The sequence below is a fragment of the Fukomys damarensis genome, unplaced genomic scaffold, assembly GCF_012274545.1.
Source record: "Fukomys damarensis isolate Sample0158 unplaced genomic scaffold, DMR_v1.0_HiC HiC_scaffold_39, whole genome shotgun sequence".
Taxonomy (NCBI): domain Eukaryota; kingdom Metazoa; phylum Chordata; class Mammalia; order Rodentia; family Bathyergidae; genus Fukomys; species Fukomys damarensis.
Window position 1 is genome coordinate 6,017,449 of NW_022900951.1, and position 7,752 is coordinate 6,025,200.

General features: G+C 49.2%; 1 protein-coding gene across 1 annotated transcript in view; it reads left to right on the plus strand.

Annotated features, from left to right (window-relative positions):
- Positions 1-6,575: 6,575 nt before the first annotated feature.
- Tbl1x (transducin beta like 1 X-linked) overlaps positions 6,576-7,752 on the plus strand; it is a 185,036-nt gene continuing 183,859 nt past the window's right edge. The window contains exon 1 of the mRNA XM_010618760.3: positions 6,576-6,808. The gene's annotated coding sequence lies outside the window, so the exon portion shown is untranslated. The remainder of the gene's footprint in view (positions 6,809-7,752) is intronic.

Below are 7,752 nucleotides of genomic sequence, written 5' to 3' on the forward strand. Positions count from 1 at the left end.
GCATTGGTTCCTGCACGTATCGCATCTTGATCCTTTCCATTTCCTCTTCTTTATTAATGACTTTTGCTATATACTCTTCCAGGCCGCGCCCACACTGGCCCACCCCTCCCCGCCAGGCTCCACTTCCCAACATCACACAGCTATAAACCCATCGGCGGAACAATCCAGTGTCACACACCCACGGTCCAGTCACCTCCTCAAGGCGCTTCTGCATGTATGAGACTTCGGGAGGCATCCAGACACAAGCTATAACGCCTTCCTTATACCCTTTACATAAAAAACAGAAAGCTGGGGAACCAGCTTCATATTCTTAACTCGTACACGTCACCTCTCCATTTCAAATTTCCACCATTCTGGGAAGAACTTTTAATGTTAAAAATTCAAGCCACTTTGGAATGATCGAGTCCTCTGCAAAGCCATCCTCGTCTTTCAAGGGGCTCTGGGCTAAGGAATACGCTCCTTTTTGCAGTGTTTCTTGGTTCCTCGTGCCAGGAAGCAGTCCCGCCCAGTCACCGCAGAGACTTGCAAAGCTGCTGGATTTGAAGAGCTGCGTTGGTATTTCGTGGGGGCAGGTTTTATTTCAAGTAGATGTTTCCAGAAATGTGACCCATTCTTATTATTATCTTTAAGGTATACTAAATGTTCTTTCCCACCCACCTATCTATCTATCTGTCTATCTATAAATGACATGTACCTGATCATATCAAGTGACTACAATCTAGAGAAAATAATACCAAACCGTAAAGACGCCCTTACCCGGGTACTGGGGAGAAGCCCCATGTTCTAAATGCACTTAGTTTTTCCATGCTTTTCTCAAACCTCCTGGGTCTTGTCCTCCCTCCCTCATTCCTTGCTGCCCTTCCTTCCTTCCTGGGCCTCATGCAAGCTCTAACTCTGAGCTGTACTCCCAGTGATAAAATGTTCTAGAATGGGCCCAGTTACATAAACAAAAAACCAGGTCATTGGGGTCCCCTTCCTTCCCTTCTTCCTTCATCAAAACCAAGTTCTTGGAGACGCCATTCACACATAACAAATTCACCCTCTTAGAGTGCAGTTCTATGAATTTTAAGCAACATTTCCAGCCCTGTAATCAGTATCATTGTCGACATATACAACAGGGTGAGAAATGTCGCTCAGGGACTCAACGCTTGCCTAGTGTATACAAGGCCTTGGGTTTTTCCCCAGCACTGAAAATGAAGAAGGGACGGAAAGAAGGCAAGGAGGAAAGGAAGAAAGGAGGGAACAGAGAGGGAGGAGGAGGAGGAAAGAGAGAGGGAAGGAAAGAAGGAAGGAACGAAAGGGGAAGCCCCTCATTACCCCTTTAAAGGCAACCTCTTTTCTCCCCTGTCCTCACCCAGCACCACTGGATGCCCGGTCCGTGTGCCCGCGTACGAATGTCGTCCAGGCTGGAGGTGCAGCTCAGAAGTAGAGCAGGTGTTCAATCTCCAGCACCGCTGCCACCGCCACCACCACCAAAACACACAGAAACAGGATCCGATGTCACTTGCACCCACCCAGCTTGCTGCACGGATCCACTTCGCTCCTTTCTCAGGTTTCCTCTGAGCCCCACCCGCACGCCCTTTAGGACTGGTGCTCACGTATGTATCCCCTCCCCCATGCCAGGGCACCCAGGTTGTTTGCAGGTTTGGAAGCTTGGTGCAGAATTCTCTGCCCTCTCTTGCACTCACCAAGGCTCGCTTTTCAGGGCGTGAGTAGTGGGGGGCCGTTGGGTGGTTGTACACGTCCGATCCTATCAGGTGGCTGTTGATGTCTTAAGAGCAACAGCATAAAATAAATCTGGCAAAGGCACTGGAGAAAAACTCGGTGTTCCACTCCCCTGGAAGGATTTTCTTTGTCAATGCGATGTCGGGCTTGACTTGGTGGGAGCTTTGGTGCAGGGACAGTGTATGAAGCTGGCCTCTCTCACAGGGCTGTACTCCCCAGAGAGTGGTAAATGCGAACTGTGGGGAGAAACAAGGAGGGAAAGCATGGAACTTCTCCTAAGGCAACTTGGGGAGGCAGGAGGGGGTGGCCTTTGGAAAATTATCATCTCCAACATGAAGAACGTGTGCTATTGCGAAGAACAGGAACTCTTGCCTGCCGTGTGCATTTTGAGTAAAGCTGGACGGCAGTTTTTGCTTTTTGCTGTGCGTTTGCATGTTTTCAGTGTTGGTGAAAAGTAGTCTCGATCTTATGCATTGCTCCTAAAGCGACATGGCAAGTGACGGGAGGCACCGTGGGCTTTGGCACTACCAAGAGCTGCATTTGTATGTCTGTCTTCTCCCCCTTTGACAGAGATAGTTCCATACGGCCCCTGTGGAAGGCTGAGGATGCCCCCTACCCTCCACGGAGGGTCCACGCCTTCCTCCCCTAGAACTGTGAAGGTGTCACTCTACGGTAAAAGGGACTCGGCATGTGTGCCTGAAATGAAGAGGCTGTCAATGGAGGGGTTATCGTGGATTATACAGTCTCTGCCCGCTTTATCACACTACTGTATGTCTCGGGGGATCCTGGATGGAGGCCAACCTACACTCAGTCCCCAGCGTGAAGCTCATACAGCCTCAGTTGCACCAGACTTTCACATGAGAAGAGAGAGAGGCAGCAGAGGAGGAAGTCAGCATGTGCTTGGGGAGGACTTGACTTCCTGTCACTGCCTCTGAAGATGGAGGGAGGAGGCAGTGTCCGTGGGGCACTGGGAAAGGTAGATGGTCCCTCAGAGCCTCAGTAGGGAATGCAGCCCTGCAAAACCAGGATATTAGCCCGTTCTCCAGAGAAGCAGATCCAACAGGAGATGCGGGAAGAGAGAGGCTAGGAGATAGACGGTGATCTATCCATGGTGCGGCGGTTGAAAGAGCTGATGGTGTAGTTTCCAGTCCAGGTCTGAAGTCCCAGGGACAGGAATGCCGAGGGCAGAGGATGATGCTGTTCCAGCCCCAGGAGCCAGTCAGAGGGAGAAGAAAGAGCCCTGCCTTCCTCACCTCTCTGTCCCACGCAGGACCTCATTGGACAAAGTGATGGTCACTGAGGGCAATGACTAATGAGCTGCCTGGCATCCCTTGGCTCAGTCAACTGAAACATGATGCGAGGGCCCAGCACTCTGGGAGGCTGAAGCAGGATGATCCCAAGTTCCAGCTCAGCTTGGGCAATTTAGCCACTTAGTGTGATCCTGTCTCAAAACAAAAAATTTAAAATGGGCTGGTGATGTAGCTCAGTGTCAACTGTCAGTACTGAAAAAAAAAAATCCATCATACCTCATGAGACACATTTGTGCCATCTGACCCACAGAACTGTCAGACAGATGTTACTGACAGGCACAGAATACGCTGCAACAGCAATAGGGAAGGAATCCCACCTTGACCTCTCTGAGTTCCAGGGTCCCTTCAGGGAGGCTTTGCCATCCAGCCACCTTCTGGCTCCTTTGTCAGATGAGTGGGAATGTGATCATTTCTCCCTAAGACCTGAGTATGTGACTATGGCCATCAGCAAGACAGAGCTGGGAGATATTCAGGGAATTATAAAACTGTACTAGACAGAAAAATATGAAGTCCTTTTGACCCAGTATTTTTCCTAGTTCCTCTGTTACTCCTTGGCCGGCAGCCTCTGTTCCTCTTAGATCCATTTCATTTAGCCACATATTTCCAGGGTCCCCCAACCCTCTCTTTATCAAGCACTTCTGCAATTTTCCAGAGTCCCGCATCATGACCGGTGGGTTCCTAAGGAAGCTCATTCACACTATCACTTCCCTGATCCTCTTTATTAAACACATTTTAAAGTAGCCCTTTCTTTAATTTATCCTGAAATTAAAACACACACACACACACACACACACACACACACACACACACGCACACTGTTTTAGGAGTTACTTAACAAGTGCTATGTGGACTCAAGAATCATTTAGTCTCCTAGAACAAGGCCAGCAGATTCCTGTATCAGGACAGACAGGAAACAAGAGTTGTCCCACGATGCCCCCAGGCATTGGTTCTGGTGGCTCTGGACTGGATTTAGCCCTGGACCAGTGTGCCAATCTGTGTCCTGAAAAGAATGCTCCCTGGGGCAGAGGAGGGTGCTTGTGTGAGAGCTAAGCATTCCTGTGACCCAGGACACATGTTGCACCTGGTGGGGCTAGGCCAGGTCAGAAAGGCAGGGCCAGATCCTGTCTTTTACCTAGCATTGTGATTTTTCATTCACAATAGAGTTTTTACATTCATTTTGCTTTTTAGAATATGGCATTACCTAGGATCGGAGTATAGCTCAGCGGTACAGTGCCTGCCTAGCATGCACAAGGCCCTGGGTTCAATCCCTAGTACCACACACCCACATAAGAAAGCATTATATTATTTATCTTGATGACTGCATTTTTGGTACTGCCCTAACCTTGTACATACTGATTATCATTGCAGTTTAAAATAATTGCAGGCTTGGCTTTGACTTTTTGCTTCACCCATGTGGATCTGTTTGTATTATTTTGTCTTTCTATTGATGGGCATAACAATTATATTGCATAATACCTGGGGAAAGATCTTGTCTTATTTCTATGCCTTCTTTCTTAAAGATGGTGTCATCCATCAGTTGGTAAAGCAGAGCAGTAAGGTGGTAAGCATTAGGATGCTAATTTAACAATGGGGATGTGGATCCTGGAAGTTTGGGACACTTCTTGGAAGACCAGGGACTTCTGAACAGGTCAGTTGTAAAAGCAAATATAGCTCATGTGTCCAGAGTCTCTGGGAGTCAGATGGGTCTGCAGGAAATTAAATATCGAGTCCAACAAAAATAAGGCATTATGTCTCATGAGAAGCTTAACACCTATCCCTCCTAACCTTTTTTTAAAAAAATTAATATGCTACATTTAAAGAATTTTAAAAATCTTTTTGACAGGTCTCTCTCTGTTGCCTGGCCTGGCTTTGAACTCCTGGGCTCAAGTGTTCATTAGAAGACGCTTCAAGAAGTTTTAGCTTCTTTCTTGGTAGTAGTTGGAATTACAGGTGTATAACAGCAAACCTGGCTATTTTAAAAAATAGTTTTAGATTTACAGAGCAACTGAGGGTATCCTACAGGCTTCCCCCACCCACCCCCAGCTTCTGGTATTATTAACATATTAAATTAGTATGGTGCAGCATTACAATCAATGAACCAGTTGTTAGTAACTGAAGTCTATTGTTTATATTAGGATTCAATCTATGTGTTGTATATAATAATAATTATTATTATTATAATTTTGTAGAACTTGGGATTGAAGCCAGGGCCTTCACATTGAGCTCCAGCTCCAGCCTGTGTTTTTGTTTTGCTTTGTTTGTTTGCTGAGACAGGGTCTCTTAAGTGGCTCAAGCTGGCTTTGAACTTGTGACCCTCCTGCCTTAGCCTCCCAGAATGCTTTGCTTGCAAACCTGTGCCATCATGCTGGGCTTCTTTTGGTTTTTGAGAAGGGTTTTATTATGTTGCCCAGGCTGGTCTTGAACTGGTGAGCTTAAGGAATTAAGTAATCCTCCTGGCTCAGCTCCACAGGGCCGGAATTACAGGGGTATGCTACTACTGTCAGCCATTCTGTGGTACCCAGCACTTCCCTATCACACAGAGGAACTGCAACACCTTAAAGCCCTTGGTGCTTGACCAGTCCCCCCCACACACACCCAGCAACCACTAATCTTTTCATCGTTACTACAGTTCTGTCTTTTCCAGAACCACCATCGAGCAAGACTCTTACTGCCTCTGAATTAGATTCTGAGTACTCCCCTTTTTTGGAGTGTTAACAGCATTTGTCACAAGCAGCTTCTTGTATTCACCTTCCTCCAGCTTGGAACCTTGCCCCCTCACACACACACACACACACACACACACACACACACACACACACAGTGGAGCCATGCCTCCCTCTACCATATTTGTCTTTTACCTGTCAGAACGCGTTGGCTCCTTCCTGCTCTACTTCCCTGCTTTCTCCCCTCTCACAGGACTGAACACTTGAGAAATTGCTAAAACAGATGAAATAAAACCGTCTCATTTACCACCCACAGACCACTCAGCCAGTATTTCACATGGGGTTTTCGGTGATTTTGCGATAAATGCAGGGGGCCTCCTCCCCTTGGGGGTCCCAAGAGTCTTTGATAAAAGCGCTGCCTCTTTATAGGCAACACAACCTTTAGCATTTGAGGGACAGCAACACACAGGCAAGATGGATTCCGAGCTCACTGTGCCGCTGTCACCCGAGCCCCGCTTCCAGAGTGAGGATTTCCACCGCTGTCCCCAGCCTTCCACGTCTGACATCTGCCAAGTCACAGAAACACACAAAGAAGCTTTTTAAGCGAGTTCAGGCTGGAATTTCCAAGCAGCTACTGACGAGCAGGGCTGGCAGGCCAGGCTGCCGGTTCTGTGTGCGCGGCTACTCGAGAGTGTGTGGTAGCCGAGGGCTGAGTCCCTTCTTAAAGCCCAGAGCCTTAATGATGTCAACTTGTTATTTACTTTCCAAATCTGAATGACTGAGCAAGGCGAAAGGAGAATCAATCAACCACAATGTGACCCTACAGGCGGAAAAAACGCCGCGCTCCCACCAGCAGGCGGTGGGGGAGGGGAAGCACGTGTAAACCCGGCCGGGTTGCATCATGAGCCCGCTCGGGTTTTCTATTGCACTCTTCGTTTGTCGATTGCATGTAATACCTCAGCTTCAGCCTGCACAAGCCCAGGGAGCCCGGGAGCACCGAAGGGCAGGCTCAAGGGAAGGCCCCGCCAAGTCCTTTTGGGGGGTGATGAATGGCAACTGATACTTAATAAGACACAGTATGTTCTGCTGATTCACAATTATGGAGACTGTGTAAGTGTGTATTTTTTCTTGATGTGCTCTAATAATGGTGTGGCAACAGTCGTTTGACATCATTGACGTTTTACAGCAATATTTTGCAGGGTAATTTTTTGGTCCGCCTTTTTGATAGAGGATCGGCCCCTTAAAAACTAACCGCGCCCCCCCCCCAGCCACCAGAACAACAAACGGTCTAGCGTTCGAGGCAGGAGGAGGTGAGGTTAGAGTTTAAATTGCTGAGTGTTCTGAGCTCGTTATACCAAAGGGAGGGGCAAACTTCTGTAAAAAATATGCAACGAGACAGACCCCGAAGGTGCTGGGGAGGGGAGCGGATATTTGCTAAATTGAATTAAGGCGGGGAGGGGGGCAGCAGTCACCGTCCGGAGGGGAGGCCGGAGCGCTGGGACTACAAGCTCTTGCAACGTGAAACACTTTGCCAGTGTCCACGGTGCGAGGCCTGGGCGAGGGGCAAGGGGCGTGGAGGTCCCACTGCCCGGTGTCCCCAACCTCCTCCTCCCAAGCCCCTCTCTTCGAGCTTCGGGGCCCACCCGTGTGTGTGTGTGTGTGTGTGTGTGTGTGTGTGCGCGCGCGCACCCGCGCCCCCCCTCCCGTGTTTCTGGCTGTTGCAAAGGTCGAGGCTCTTAATGAGCCCCCACTTTTTGGGATGGGATAAAGACCCTTGGGGTGTCTCTAAAGCGCCACTTTTTGGGGAGGTACAAGCTCGAGCGAAATGCAGGGGCTCGCTTGGGGCCTGGGGAGACTGCTTCTTTTCAAGTGGGGGAGGGTAGTACTTTAGCAGTGCTTTACCCTCCCCCACTTTCCCCTGGAAACCGTAGGGTAGCCCGGGACCCTTTCCCCTCAGCGAAGAGTGCACTGGCTGAGTTCGGCGCTGGGTGGGTGGTTGCGGGGAGCTCGGATTCCTCTCCCCACCCTGCCCCGGGACACCTCCGGAAAGGGCC